The 15,319-nt window shown below is 46.6% G+C and overlaps 1 protein-coding gene across 4 annotated transcripts in view; it reads right to left on the reverse strand.

The window, feature by feature from the left end:
• LOC118505706 overlaps positions 1 to 11,247 on the reverse strand; it is a 39,264-nt gene extending 28,017 nt beyond the window's left edge. For 2 of the 4 annotated variants that reach the window (XM_036041864.1, XM_036041863.1), the window contains exons 1-2: positions 10,647 to 11,236; positions 9,880 to 10,228 (exon numbers count right to left, since the gene is read on the reverse strand). The gene's annotated coding sequence lies outside the window, so the exon portion shown is untranslated. Of the gene's footprint in view, positions 1 to 9,879; positions 10,229 to 10,646 lie in introns of all 4 variants that reach the window. The other 2 variants (XM_036041859.1, XM_036041861.1) reach the window with 2 other exon arrangements.
• Positions 11,248 to 15,319: the final 4,072 nt, after the last annotated feature.

Here is a 15,319-nt window from a genome sequence, read left to right on the forward strand (position 1 = left end):
GCATAAATCCTACAGAGCCTAGCAAATTTTGCCAGTGGGGGGGGCCTTCTCCAGTCTTTTACCCTTAAAAGAATTCTCCTAACTGTAAGGCTCACATCTGCCCTTAACTCCCAAACATCTTCACACGTGCGACATGCTCCGTGGTCTTGCCGTTTATTCGCAAGCAAATGGGAACCCAGGGAACAATCTGACGCGCTGTGGATCGTAAACCAGTGATTTTTACTGTCGAGGTCTACGCAAAACAAAAGAAACCACCCCCCCCATGTGTCCTAATGAAGACTGATGCGATCGCAGGTGAGGTCGTGTCACCTGTGCCGAGACGGTTAAAAATAAAACCGAAAGAGCATTTTAATGTGCAATGTTTTAATGTGACATCACCACGCTTCCATGTGGGTCGACGGTGGCTGTGGTGTTTATCGCACCAGGGCACGGAGCGTCATTTATCATGTCGCTTGAAAACTCAACCCCCGGCTTCGGCACAATGGATGGATGACCGATGACTTCCTTAAAAGCGTGTGTTCTTGAACGTGCGGTGAGATGCGGTGTGCGCGATGTGGGGTTATGCGTTTCCGATGACACTGATGACAAGATTTAATGTGCTTGCCCATTGCCGTGCCGGGCGCACGTTGAGTGAGGATGAGTAGCGCCGAAAAGTGTCACGGAACCGCTGACGTTTGGCTGTCAAGTGTCGGAATGCTTCAGAGCTTTTCCGACCATGAAGGCGAGTGTGCTCAGTGTGGTCACATTTTATCACCCATACAATCTTCTCATCCCCGTGCATCTCCGGTGGTTCGGGAGGCTTTGTTTGGGCGGACTATTATCACGATTATGACGAAGCCGTGCGATGTGATGACGTTTGAGGGTGTCTGCTAGGGGACCATTTTGACCCCGGGCTAGGATTAGCAGCCGTCCATCAACGTGACGTCTAAACGAGTTCGTTTCGCTAGTATTCCCGGGTAGCGTCTATCAGGCGGAGATGACTTCCCAGCCAAAACCACCACGCGCACGCTGGTGTGATCAGATATCTGGTCCCCGGACAGGGAGGATGGCAGGGGATGGGTGACATCCTCCGGTACCTCGCCCGGCAATAAAACGCTAATCCGTTTTGCTCCGGCGGTTTTCATAACCTACCAACGCCCGAAAGCGCTTCGGGCTTGCTGTTCGAGGCACGAATCCTTTAACACGCTCGCACGCTAAACGGGCGCGCGCGCTCGTCCAGGAACGGGGAAGTTTGCCGAAGCATCCCGGCCTGATCTTTACCGGCTAGCAGCATAATCAATCTTGATAATTCCAGCTGACATTTCCTGGGGAGTAGTACGGTGGCTCCTGTCACACACACACACACACACACACACACAAAAAACCGACCGACGGCTGGTGGTCTAGAATGAGCTGCCGAGCAGGACGCAATAAGGAGCTACCGGACTGGGAGCTGCATAAATCAGACGTTGGATGCGAGCGAGCGAATTTATTACCACTTGTTTTACCACGAAGAATTTCGCAAAGCGCACGATTTACGGGCAAGCGTGATGATAAAGTTTTGCATCACTTGTACCGAACCGAAAGCCCGGCCAGAGCTGTTGACGGGAAGTTTTGATCTCCGTGCGCGGATCGAGACGAAAACCGTGGATGAAACGCAATCCACCGTCCTGACTGAAAGGGAGCAGTGGTTTGGAGGGGAAAAGGATTTCCATGTATCATGTCACTTGCAGTTGGAGGTCAAATAGGTTGGAAAAACTTTTGCGCACAATTTACTCGCTCGCTCGCTCCTCGGGACGATTGAACTTTGTGGCCGGGGTTTGTTCGGTGGGCAAGGTTCACTGACGTCTTACAAAACCGTCCGAGCTCTGTTTATCACATAATCGTAAAGTTTGCGAACCACTTCGGTACGTTATCTATGGTAGGGCCCGACCCGCATGTACGTTATCGCTCGTCTCGTGGAGTGTTCGATAATGGAAAAGTTTTCCATTTGTCCCACTTTTCTTCACCCCAACACACTCGGAATGCTTATTTCTATCGAATCATTCGTATATGATGTCATTGGACAATGTGATGTCCAGCGACGTAGCATGCAGCTTTCGGGTGGAACTTTTCTCTCATTCCTGGTACCAAGCACGGTTAGCTTTTATGGGAAAAGCTATGAAAATGTTTTCCATTCAGTGTAATAATTCTGCTCCAGAGTTTTTCGTGTTCGGGTGAAAATTGGCCGTACGGATCGGTGAGCTTTGCTGATGCTGTGGAGATGAATGGTTTAACCGTTCATTTGTGGTTGTGTGGAACTGGTTTGTATTGATTTTTGAGAATTAAATTTAATTTATATTAGGATTTCCTGTGGAACTATAACCTTACAAACCCAAGCAGCAGACATAGAAAAAAGCTAGGAAAACCAACTCTTTCCAATCCCTTCAGGGCACAAATCCTGTTTGTGACAGGAATGCTTCTCTCCAATTTTTTCCCCACAAAACCAACAAACCTCCTGAATTTGTGTCCTCTGTCTCCTCGAATCGTTTGATGAAACTTTTGCTAAAACTTCACCTGTTGCGCAAAACCGATTGAGCGGTGTGACCGACACGTGGCTGTCGAACGGGAAACTCATATCAACCAGCTGGAAAAGCTTATTAAACCCACCAGAAAAAAAAACAAACGCACAAACACTTGTTGAACGTTGTGGATTGGTGTTTGGCAGATGTGATTGTGCCCCGATGATGGTAGCGGAATCGAAATTAATTTAGTTTGTGCCATTTGCACACAACTGTGTCAGCTTGCAATGCTGGAGTTGTTTTTTGGCCAATTCTATGGGTTAAAGTTATCACTACACTTAGGTTACTTTAAATTTCCCATCAACTGCCGAAAATGTACAAAACATATAGTTTAATAGGTCTCTTTTAACAAATGGAGCTCCCCATTTTCTCGAATAACCCCACGAAGCGCCGCCCTGGCCTATTTCACTCGACAGCACAACAATAGCGAAACCGAAACAAAAGGCTTCTAATGAGAAGGCTGCCCGTGCCGCAAACGTCGGCAGCATTTTGCGTTTACCGAGCAAGTGACGTGAACTTTTTTAATATACCACCGGGAACGTAATGGAGTGGCCCGGTTCGGGGGCGCAACGGTGTAAGGTTATGAGTGAAATGCTTCGCACGAAATGCACGTGGTTCGTGTTCATTTTCATGGTAGGCCCGTCCGGTTGATCGATGGGAAAAGTTAGCCATAAGACGAGCGAGCGAACACGAGACAGGCACAGCGAGACCATCGAGATTGGATTGTTGCCAATTTGGAGAAAAATGCTAAGCGTAGTATCGCACGCATGGAGAAATGGGGGAATTTATGTGGAAACCACTTACCATTCTTCCAAGAACGCATTCAATTGTGGATCAGGTTTTCGGGGGAAATGCAAAGAAATCCATTTGATCAGCATATGAGGTACCTGTTTTCCGAGTAATATTTTATTAGACTTTTGCAACCACTTTTCCACTCCAAATGTGTGTGAATATTCCGGTTAGAAAATGTTGCTTACCGATGGGAAACTCTAAACCCATGGTACGATATAATTGAATGATGTAATATTGATTTGTTTTCCTTTCGACATTTCCCTGCGTTGAACACTTGCACGTGACGCCATTCGGCGACCTCTTGATGGCCGGCGTTCCTCATCCAGGACCGACTCACTTTCTCCCTTCCCGCGGAACTGCTCAAACGATCGACAAGGATGAAAGTTTCCCAATCGAGTGCTCTTGATGGAGATCCTAATGGTTGGTTCTACACTTTCCGGGCTACCAGGGCTCAACAGCGGACAGAAGGCACTTTCAAGCACGTACTCACTCACGGAAGCACTTGCGGCGGTGAGCCCACGGACGGACGGTCCCCAATTCCGGGCCCGTTACGTTAACGCAACTGATCCGGGGCAGCGGAAGCAAACAAAGAAAGAAAAAGGAAAGAGGGCTAGGTAAGTAGCACTTCCGTGACGCAGGTCAAAAGTGTGTGGCCGATCGATAGTCGTAGGAAATGTGCCCCCAATGGATGGGATTTCTGAAGGACACCCGGCGCAACCTGCTAACAAGATCCTAGCGCAGTAATGCTGTCGGGCGAATAGCATAACGCTAGGCGCACCTAGTTATTTTCGTTATCAAATGTTAATGTTCATTTCCCTTTTCTTTCTCCTGCAGGAATATCAACTGAACGAACCCGGAAGGCCGGTGTATGATTGTGCTGTCCGAAAATCTATCCCATACCGTTCGATGCTCCCGTGCTGGGGATCAAAACGCAGCCACGAAACTAAATATCGAACTGACGTTTGGCATTTGATGGACACCATTTGCCTTATCCATTAAATCATCCACCACAGTGAGCAAGGTGCTGGGGGTTGGGTGGAAGGGCGGGACGGGTAAAACTACCACTCCCGGAATTACAGCCCACCCCGGATGGGTCGTCCATATAATCATGCACAGCCACCAGGGCGATAAGTTCAATAAGTCGCACCCGGGGCGAACGGCACACACGGACGGCGGATGAATGCATTTTCCAATTAAATGAAGGCGGTCACCGGTGTGGTCAGCAGCTCGGTCGGTGGTGCTGATGGCGGTTCGGCAGAAAGGTGCTGAGTGCATTTATTGATCAATGAATGGTTGATGATGTTTGGGTTCGGGATGTCGATGCACTTCGAACATCGCTTAAACACACATAATCGTACGCCGTGTCTCGGAAGGCCATCCAACACTGCTGCTGTAAATCCCCGATAAGTGGTGTATTAAAGATGCATCAGCGGGTTTTCAGCTCGCTGCAGCCATTCAGGCGCATCAACATGTGTTTATTTACATCCAAAAAATGGTGGTGGTGTGTATGTGTGCGTGTCTATCCTAATAGAATATTGAAAGGGCATTAAGTAAACATTGGATTGAACGCATTCAGCGATGGTCGTACTCGTAATTTGGATTACAAAAATTGAACCCGAGTTAATCCGCCCATCGAATCATCGAGCTTCTTTGTTGTGTCCCACATTCAATCCGTTGACGCTGACATTGATTGCGTATCTACATACGATAATACAGTTTCCCGGCACGGCTAGCCATGCGACGTGATCATGGGCGGATCAGATTAAATGTGAGGCTTAATCGGGCATAATTTATGATCGCTGTTTGTCAGAGTCATTGACGCCTGGGTGACGTTCGGTGCTTTTGCGAACGCACGATATGACGAGCACGCTCAATCGACATTTTGATTATTGATGAATGGGAAATGGGCCCAGAGTCTCGTTAGTTGCAGCTCACTGGGCAGATGTTGTTGAAGTAAAGCGAATTGGGGTTCATAAAACAGTTGTTTAAGCAACTACAGTAGTCGCTTCATTCCAGACTCTTAAATTAAAAAATCCGTTAAATCAAAAATCAATTCCTTAAGGCATAAATCAACACAAGACGACGACGCCTTTCGCTGGCCCGACGTGACAAAACGAAACGCCACTTGTCTTGACTGTAAAAACAATCTCGTGCATAGGACGACAGGAGTGTTTTTTTCTGGTATGACAAATTACCCCTCCGGGTGATTTCAATTATTCGCCCGTCGCACTTTCCATCCGCAAAAACCGTTGCCATTGATTGTATATTCAGGACGCACAATTTCTCCCCCGCCAAACCCGGGAACACGTTAATTTGACATCCTTTTAAAGTTCTGGGGCTATGGTCGGCCATGTTTTGAGAGAGGCTCGGTAAGCTAATTGGAGCTGGTCGTCTGACTCGTGTTTTAAGCGTCTTCTTTTTCTGTTTTGTTTCATGTTTTTTTTTCGCAGGGGCTTTCCATTTACTGCTGCGGAACGTGTTTGTTGTTTGCTCAATTTGGGTAATTTTAATGCTTCCATGCTTTGCCTTCGGACGCTTATCGATTGGGGAAGCGCTTTTTGGTTTTTGGTTGAAATGGTTTTGCTACAAATTAGGGCGCGTAATTGAATGGGAAACCATAAGACACGAAAGTTGTTAGGTCTGAATTTTCTGACCAGCAGTAAGTAAAATAAAATAAGCAAGCCAGTTAGTTTACTTGTCTCGGTAAACAACCCGAACGAAGGGAAAACAATTTTTGCAGCACGTTCTCTCTTCGTAGCTGGTTCGCATATACGCTTCGACAGAATTATTTTAATCAACATATTTTTATTAGCAGCAAATTAAGTGATGCTCTCTCGTTCGTCTATCTTTAGCCTGCTATCAGCATTTGGTGCATGCTTTCTCGGTGGAGGGAACGCTGATCAAAACAGTTCCCGAGACGTGACTGGTGGCTCCAGTCGAGAAAGCAAACGCAGCAAGAAAGTCATGCTGTGACTGCTTCCCGTTCCGTCCCTTCTCCCGACCCGGCAGACCAATCACTGACAACACTTTTATGGAATCCCGGGGAAGAAAGCTCGAAGGAGCCCCGGTAGCTGTTGTTTGGCACCGGTGGGCCATGAGGTTGTGTCTGCCGCGTTGGCGCTGGTTGCTTTCCCGAGAGTGACAAAACAATTCGATAGCCGCCCCCCTTCTTCCTAGCCTCTCATGGTTGTGATTATGGTTTCCTGAGGTGAAGTGCTGTTATCTGTTTCACATAAAACTCACCGCCGCCGGCGAGATCTTTACCACCCGCGCGGTTTGCTTCCCGGGGGCAGAAGAAAGTCCTTGGATTGATTAAAATTTTACCCAGCATGAGTGTACGAAAGGGGAGAAATAAATCACCCCCTGGTGCTGGGCTTGCCTTGGTCGTGGGAGGTTTCTTTTCACCATGCTTGAAATTACATTCGCTACCGGTTAGCGCATTGCCGAGGCACTAATAAACCGAGTCAACTACGCAAGTTGATTTATGCCTCGAAGGAATGCCGAGATGAAAGTCGACAAGGCGGTACACCGGAGCTCGCTTGCAATTCGGTACCGGAGGCACGGATTGATGCGAACGGCTGATCCAATAAATTATGAATGTGAGATATTAAAGAGCATGCGGAAAGGGAGAGGGATTTTCATTTTAGAACGATGATGTGAAGGTTAGATGGTTTAATTACTGGGAATAATAAGCGTTGGTTGCGGGGAAAGCACCTGATTATTGTATGTAGGGATTTTCTTAAGTTGAGTGCTTGCGATTCGGTTTTCGGTCTTATGCATCGAAGGTCGTGGATCGAAATTTGTCTCAAATGAGCCATGATTTGTACTTATTTTTTTCATTTTATATGTTCTTACATTTTTCCGATAAATTGCTCGAATATAAGAGCAAAGATTTTTTCGAAAGAAAATCTGTCTTCAAATCCAGAGGTTAGTCTCTTCAAGAGACTATCTAATGGAATTTGTCGTCCCAAGGGAACTCGTCGTCCAGACATCGCTCCTTGAGGCCTCTTGGTCCGTTGTTCAAAGGACCTCGCGTATAGTCATCGAAGCGGTCGCCTTAGGGTCCTCCTAATGAAAGAGGTCCAATCGTTCAAGGGACTTTGTCTACTAAGAGGTCTTGTAGTCGAAGGGGAACATATTGGTTAAGCTTCAGATGCTTAGAAACTTTATAGTGAAGCGAGCCTCATCTTTCAAAAGATCTTAATATAGTCGCCTAAGAGGCGTCGTAGAAAAAAAGGCCATATCTCCAAGGAAGCTCATTCTACCAATAGACTTTGTAGCTGTGAAGAGGTCTCATCGTCTCGGATCCTGGGACAATCCTGGAACAGGCTTCCTGTGTTGACATTCCTATTCCAATTTCAATAGGTTATAAATTTTGTGACTTCGTTTAAGCCTACAGGCAATAGAGGTTTAGGGTGACCGGTAGTACTGACTCCATCAAGCTCCAAGAATCGTCAGAAAAGCTCAGCCTAGAACTGAAGAACAAGTTGTGGCTAAGTGCAAGACTTATTCTTCGCTCTTCATAGCAGTCCATTCCGTCGGGTATTGAACCCAAGCCTGACCTTGCAGTGGAATTATGGCTCGCCGACACTTCTACTGCCAGCCCGTCAGCTGAGCGCTTAACTTTCAATAAGAAACACAACTAAACAAACGCAACTATCCAAATAATTGCCATGCGCACTTTCATTTGATTGCTGTCCCAATTCTGCTCGATTGCTCCGGCAGAATCGGTGTCAAACCCATTCGACGATTAATTCAATTGCATTTCTAACAGTGCCGTGAATATGAATAATGACACCCATCCCGCACCTACTGTCCCACAATTAATGCAACCTGGTCTTGGCTTCTTAGTCACCACGGCACGACGGGTCGCGCTCTCTCGATTATGCTGGCGTGATTATTCACTCTCACCCGGCGGGCACGTTCCTTCCTACCGGACCCATCGATCGCACGCTTTCGTCATAAAAAATGCTCACCGAGAGTGCGCCCATACTTTCTACGTGTATGTCCGCTGCTTTCGGAATACATTAGCCAAGTACCGCCCAAGTAGCATCCGCCGCTATTCTTTCCCAATGGGGCGGAAAGTGGTCCCGTTTGACCTTTTCTCCCTTGCTGGTGGATGTTTCGCCCAACGCGACCGGGCGGTCATGTGAAGTGTGTGTTTTCTCAACAATCAACCATCGTCATGTTGCAACCACCGGCCCGACCTCGCCTCACGATCAATCGGGGTTTTTCTCGCGCCCAACCAGTGGAGTGGGTTTTATCTGATAAATAGAAACAACACTTTGACCGGTGCTGGTGTGTGTGTGTGTGGTTTTTATGTGGTCTCCACACCAGTGGCACGTTTTTTGCACGATGAAGCTATCGGTTACAGGTGAAGCAGCACTGCGTCAACGTTATTCATCCGTTCAGTGGGGCCGGGCAAATCAAGTGGGGTGGATGATTTTTTCTCACGATTTCTCACATTTACATTCGCGTCCGATGATTAGCATGCACACCGTTGCTGGTGATCTCAGGTCGGGTCGAGTCTGTCGCGAAGCTGAGTATCGAAGCCGTTGGACAGGCCAGTTGGACAGCTGATGATTGATTTGTGAAAAAGCTAGCGCCAACACCAAGACCAAGACCAAACAGTGTAAATAAATTAGCATAATTTTTACATCTCCCGGACGCAAATGCGATCAGCCCGGCTGTTATTGCTTATCATAGTTATTGCTGGAGGAAAAACAAAAATAAATGTTTCCACCCTGCCCTGAGTGTTGTCACCGTCGACCAAGGATTGGAATTGCAAAAACGATACAGACGATGGTGCATGTTTAATCAATGGAAATGGCATTAGGAAATGGTAAACAGCACTCCGGGTGCTCCTTTAATGCTTCCGGTGGGCATGTTTGTGTGTGTCTGTGTGTTTATGCTGATTCCAGCAGGACGCGCTTCCCTAACGATATTTGTCCCCATCGGTTTGCTTTGGCAAAGACGGTTTTCTTTATTGCTCTGCCTGCGTGACTTGGTCTCAAACATGGCCGTTCAATTTGCTGTCGTTGAAAGCAGATAAAATGCGAAACGGTTTTTGGAGTGGGGAAAAGCAAAATCCCCATCAAAAAGCTACGGATTCCCGGAATCCATTTGATCGTTGCGGACGTGGCCATAAATGGTTGGCCGAGAGACCCGATGCTGCTAATGGCGTACGTTCACATACCTGTGAACCTCATAAGGACAAAGATGTTCCTTTAATAGCGCCTCGCTTTGGCGGATAAAATCTCGAACCTTTTTTGTTCCCCCGAACAAGCATCACATGAAACGAATGCGATAATGAATATAGGATTCATTTTCTTTTCCCTTTTTTTTCGGTCCCCGAAACCACATCACATAATGTCTAACAGCGGCAACAACAGCAACAACCACCGGACCCTTTAGTGATCGTTTTGCCGGTCAATAATTATTCCATTAGGACCGCAAATTACGTTTCGTAATTGAATTGCTCGAGTGATCGTCGCCCGGGAAGCAACCTAATTAAACATGGCGGAAAGGATCGACGGAATCGGCTTACCTGGCGTGCCGCGTGGCCGAGTACTTTTTCCTGTCCTCTTGAACGTTATCTTATCACGCTTTACTGTTCGCTGTTGTTCCAGCGCTTTTAGTGAGCAATATTCTTGGTTTGCACGCCACGCACTTCACGCTCGCTCTGCTCCCTTGCTCCGGGTCACTCGTCCGTCCAGCAGTTGGTAAAATCGTTTTCTTCACAGATACACACACAGGTGCGCAGCTCGAGCGTACGGGCGAGAATTTTTCCCGAGAGTTGTAAATCAGAATCTCATTTACCGAGAAAAAAACTGATCAGAGGTTCCCGCGGTGTTGTTTCCGGCGAACGATCCCTAAACGAAGATAAATACGTGGCACTGGGTAGAGGGGGAATGGTTCGGGAGGATAAGGGAAAGAAGAAGAGCAACTTTAATTTGACACGAATCACCGGTTTATGATGATTGGAGAGGATAAATTGTGTGTGTGTGTGTGGATGGTGGTCCCTTTGTGGTCCTTTCCGTTTAAGTAGGTGACAGTTCGCAACGGTTTCTGTACATATTCTCACTCGTTCACCCGCGATGGCTAATGGAATCTAGGGTCAGATTTTTTACTGACGTTAGACAGACGAAATAAAAAATAAATACCGTCGTTGTGACATGGAAACCACGTTAAAAGGATTTCGGGAAAGTAAACCAAATCGATAGAAACAGCTGGCCGACTTTCACTCACTTTCCTGTTGCATACATTGAGGGGCACAACAAAGTAGGGACACATAAGGAAACCACTTTCACTCACCGATTCACACAGCCACAGTTGACACTCCGCACCGAATCACTGATCCGCTTTCAGCGCTTAAATTCTTGGCCACAAATTTGCAAAACTTGCGACAAACCCCTTCTTTCATCAAGAATCGAGCATCTCGTTACATCGTGTAATCCTTCCCGTTTGATCCCGCAACCACTTCACTTGGCTGCGAAATTCGGCTTTCGGATTAACTTGATAGCAGCGCACTCAAGCTCAAAGGTTCACCGAATTCTAGCACCACACCACAAGACGAGTAATCTTACTCGATCGATCAGGAAACGTTCGTCCACCGACTGACGTCACAGCAAGGACGACGACGTTCACAGGAACCTTTGAAAAAATTCTATTCCACCTGTTTCTATTCCCTGCTCGTGTTTCTTGTCGCACTAAACACTCACGACGCGAACGACGGAAATGGCATCTCAACAGAGATAAAATCAGTTTGAAACGGAAACGGTTCTTGGCTCGTCCCGTGCAGCCATCACACGCAAACCGTTTATGTACTTCCACAAAAGTGACTGAAGTGTTTGATGCGGCAACACTCGCGCGCGCTAGACCTACTTCAGCCTCGTCAGACTATTCGCACACGAATGAACGACGGTGGACGGTGGCGATGAATGGCAACCTGTGGGAATGGGATGAACACGGCGTTCACTCGCCACGAAGAGAAGCGAACCCGTCTTCGCGTTCTCCCGAGATGCGAATGAATTCCAGGCAGCAGCAGAGAGAGAGAGAAAGAGAGCGCGTTTTCTCTCAGGTAAACTCGCTCCCAAAAAGCGCTAAACGAAATGGTGACGTACACGCGCCAGGCTACGCTCAGCTTCCGTGCGTGCGTGCTCGCAAACGAACGGCGAAAGGGCACAATCGTGTTCACGTGCGCCTGAAAGCAAAAGTAAGTCTTAAGATCTCGCCAATAAAAGAAAAGCAATCGTCGGTACACTTTCTCTGCCCGGACGACAAGATGGCGAACGTCGGCGAGTGTGTGACTGAGGGGAAATGGCGCGCGGGTGACAGCATCGTTGAGCTTTTTTCTCCACAGGCGACACAGGACTCTGACCTGAAACTGGCGTGTTTGACTGGCGTACGGTTGCGTTGTGGCTCGAGCTGTCGCCCTGTGGGGAAAACCATTCAATGGAAACCGGGCAAAATTTGATTATTGAACCTGTCGGTCGGGGTGTATAGAGCCACACAACACAACCTTTTACACTCCGCAGCTCCACAGCTCCCCGCTGCTCACGCCATTTGTCTTATCTTGTGCTACACTCTTGGCAGCAAAAAAACAATTGCCAGGAGGCACTGCCGGGCAAATCGATCCGTTCCGAATTTGTACACCAAGCGGGGGCAGGGGTGCGGGTAAATGGATTTCCACCAGCGTCTTTTGCTTATGGCACTTGCGCCTCTTTTCTTCACTGAAACATGTGAAGCATGACCGTCTTAGAAGCTGCTGCTGCCAGGTGTCGGCCGGCGCCGGAAAGACACTCGACAGTGTGTGTGTGTGTTGTGCCGCATCGGAAAACACATCGAACGACAACTTTACCGATGAAAAGTTGGCAAAAGCTACACCCCCCCCCCCCCCCTTAGGTACACCACCCTCCCCTAAACACACTCCCCTGGCGGGCACGTTCGGGTTGCGATTGTGAACACAGAATGGAAATGCAAATCCACTTCCATACGCCACGGCAAGCAAAATCACCGTATCGGCAAAAGCGAATGAGGATGATGATGGCTGGAAGCTGGGAAAGGATAAAGTTTCTTTTCGATGGCTCCCGATTCGAGCGCCAATGGATTGCATTTTCCGATCGGACGGGCATTGGGCGGGAAGTTCGAGGAGAGTTTTCTTAAGGAAATATAATTAAATGGAGATGAATGAATGTGTGAAAGCAGCAGCAGCAGCAGCCGGCACACGGGAGCATGGACGCACGCAAGCAAAAAGGAAAGTTTATTTTAGAGCAACACAGCTGGTGGCAGAGCTGGTGTTGGGGGGGGTGGGACGGCTTTTCCTCTGTTTGCTTTAAAGCGATTAATGATGGGAAGTGTGTTGATTTAAAGCTATTTCTATGTTTGTTTGATTTGTTGGATTATTATTACGATTAAGATGTGCAACTTATACGCTACTCTGTGCTTAGAAGTTGGATTGATCGATTAGCATAATTGGTAAGGCAATGCTAATCAACACCGATCGGCGGTGGTTCAAATCTAGGTTTTGTACCATTGGACAGAACTTTTCTAGGAGCTTCAGTGATCAGGTAAGGATGATTTATTTGTCCAAAGTCCTTATTATTCCACTAATTCCTGTAACAAATCGATTGATACGTCAAATAAGAAGGAGGATTACACACGTATTTTTTCATATCTTGTTCATTCACCTCCGGTAAGACCGAAAAAGGCATGACATGACTGGACAGAATGTGTTCGATTAGGACGAGGAAGGTGTAGCATTTTCGCCGCACATACCCCAAACACACAGCGGCTGGAATTTGGCTGCATTTTCCCCCGGACAGGAATGCTTTCACATATTCAACCGGCATCCAGATAAAAAAGGGAACAGACGATAGCCGGCGGCGGCACAGGCAAGAAGGAAGGAAGCGCAAGACTGTCTATTTGTTCGGTGACCAATATTATTTTTCCCCGAGGCAAATACTACATTCTCGCTGGCTGCCATCTCACTCTCTCGCTCTCTCTCTCTCCCAGGGAAACGATGAGGAACGGAACAGCCATTCCTTCCTATCAATCGAAACTATTCACTCCCTGCTGCCACGTGGCAAAGGCAAACAATAGTGTCAATATTAGCAAAAGATATTCATCTCGGCACCTTTTTCCACTCCCCTCTCTCATTCGTCATTTAATTTGCAATTCGAAACGCGCAAAAGTGGAATTAGTTTCCGAAACGTTCCACCAAAAACCCTTACCGCAAGGTAAGCAATTAGATACCCGTACGGTGGCAAATATGTAACGAAACACAAGCTCCACAGACCAGAACAAATAGCGGTAGCAGCAAGCGCTGGCATAACGATGATGATGATGATGATGATGATGTGGAAATGTGACGAAAGTGCTTAATTGATTAACTTTCCCGTTCACGGTCGTTGGCAGGCAGATGAACCGTAAAATGCCAAAAACCATCCAAAGCCGCCAGACGCCATACGTGGTGGAAAATGTTAACTTTTCCCGCACGGTTCCCGCGGTGCAGCTGCGGGATGGAAAAGGCACTGGTATGTATCGTTCGGGAGAGAATTATCAGCACGGTCCGGGGTATTGATCGGTGCCGCACTCATTGAAGTGTTTTTCATCCTGAGCCACGGCCGTGATCCTTCGTTCAAAAATGGAAATTTTTGGTCCGTGTTTGAGGTTTTAGATCGAAACAGCCCTATGAAAATGCGAAAATACCAACGCACACGTCGAGTTGGATGAAGCAATAAATCATATAGACATGTTTAATGGGACGGTAGGTTTCCGGGAAATTAAGATGTTGGTTCGGTTGCGGTATTGAATTTAGCACCGCTCAACGCAAAAGCCCGGTCTGGCTGGAAAACCTATTTTAAGGAATGCTCGCGCGGATTAAAGGATGACTTTCACCAACGATTTTCATTTAAAAAGCATGTTTATTGAGTGGAAAAAGGTAGCGTACATTGAATTGGAGCTTTACCTACAGTCGAGCTTTGATCTTACGATTTGTGTCAATGAAGTCGGTAGCAAATAGGTGTTCCTTCAATTTTTGATTCAAGCATAACCTCAATTAAAACCGAGCTGGAAAATGTATCGCTCAAATGGGACACATTGTACCGCTTTGTATGGTGAATGTTTGCCGTCTGTGGTATTCAATTAATGTTGTTTGTTTTGGTGCACAGATTAATGGTGACTCACATAAATTTCCTCTTTATAGTGCTTTCGTGCACAGAAGCAGCGTTAATAGATACAGAGTTTAGCCCACAATTTTGTTTGATGGGATTACAAAGAATTTTCCTACCCGAACAATAACAATAAATCTTAAAGTAAATGACAAACGAAAAGTGCTTTCGCAAACACTTTCCACACTAGCCGGCATGGTGAGTTATGGTGAAATTCGATCGTCCGGAGAACGTTCGATACTATTGACAATGATGTTCATTTATGTTTATTTGTGTTCATTTTCCCGTCAAACGGTAAACAATTTCGAAAATCGTTTTCACGTTGAGGGTTTTGCGGTGAATGTACTATTTATAGGCTGGAACGATCGTTGCCGTATGGAAAAAAATCCGATTAATACTCGTAATATTAATCCGAAATACTCGTTTACCGATGAATTGACACCGTATGTTTGCTTCTATGCTGTCTTTTAGTTTTCAAAACACATCAATACAATTTTTACTTTGGGGTCCTGTTTCCCCTTATATACCATTTAATTCCTGGTCTTTGCTAGCAATTAAAATAGTGAGATTAGTAAAACACGAATGACCCACACCGTTCGATGAGGGTTCCAACCTCGATTGTGCATCATGTTTTGGAAAAATTTTAAACCAGCCTACTATGATTAAATACTTCTAAATAAATGTCTCTAACGCATTCGAATCGATCGAAAACATGAATCGGTTCTGATTGTTCTTAACTACCTTGTTTACTATTGAGCCCGTTCTTAGTGTAAGTTACAAAAAAAGCCTGAAATATTATGATGTTTTCTTTTTTTA

The sequence above is a fragment of the Anopheles stephensi genome, chromosome 2 (assembly GCF_013141755.1).
Source record: "Anopheles stephensi strain Indian chromosome 2, UCI_ANSTEP_V1.0, whole genome shotgun sequence".
Classification (NCBI taxonomy): Eukaryota; Metazoa; Arthropoda; class Insecta; order Diptera; family Culicidae; genus Anopheles; species Anopheles stephensi.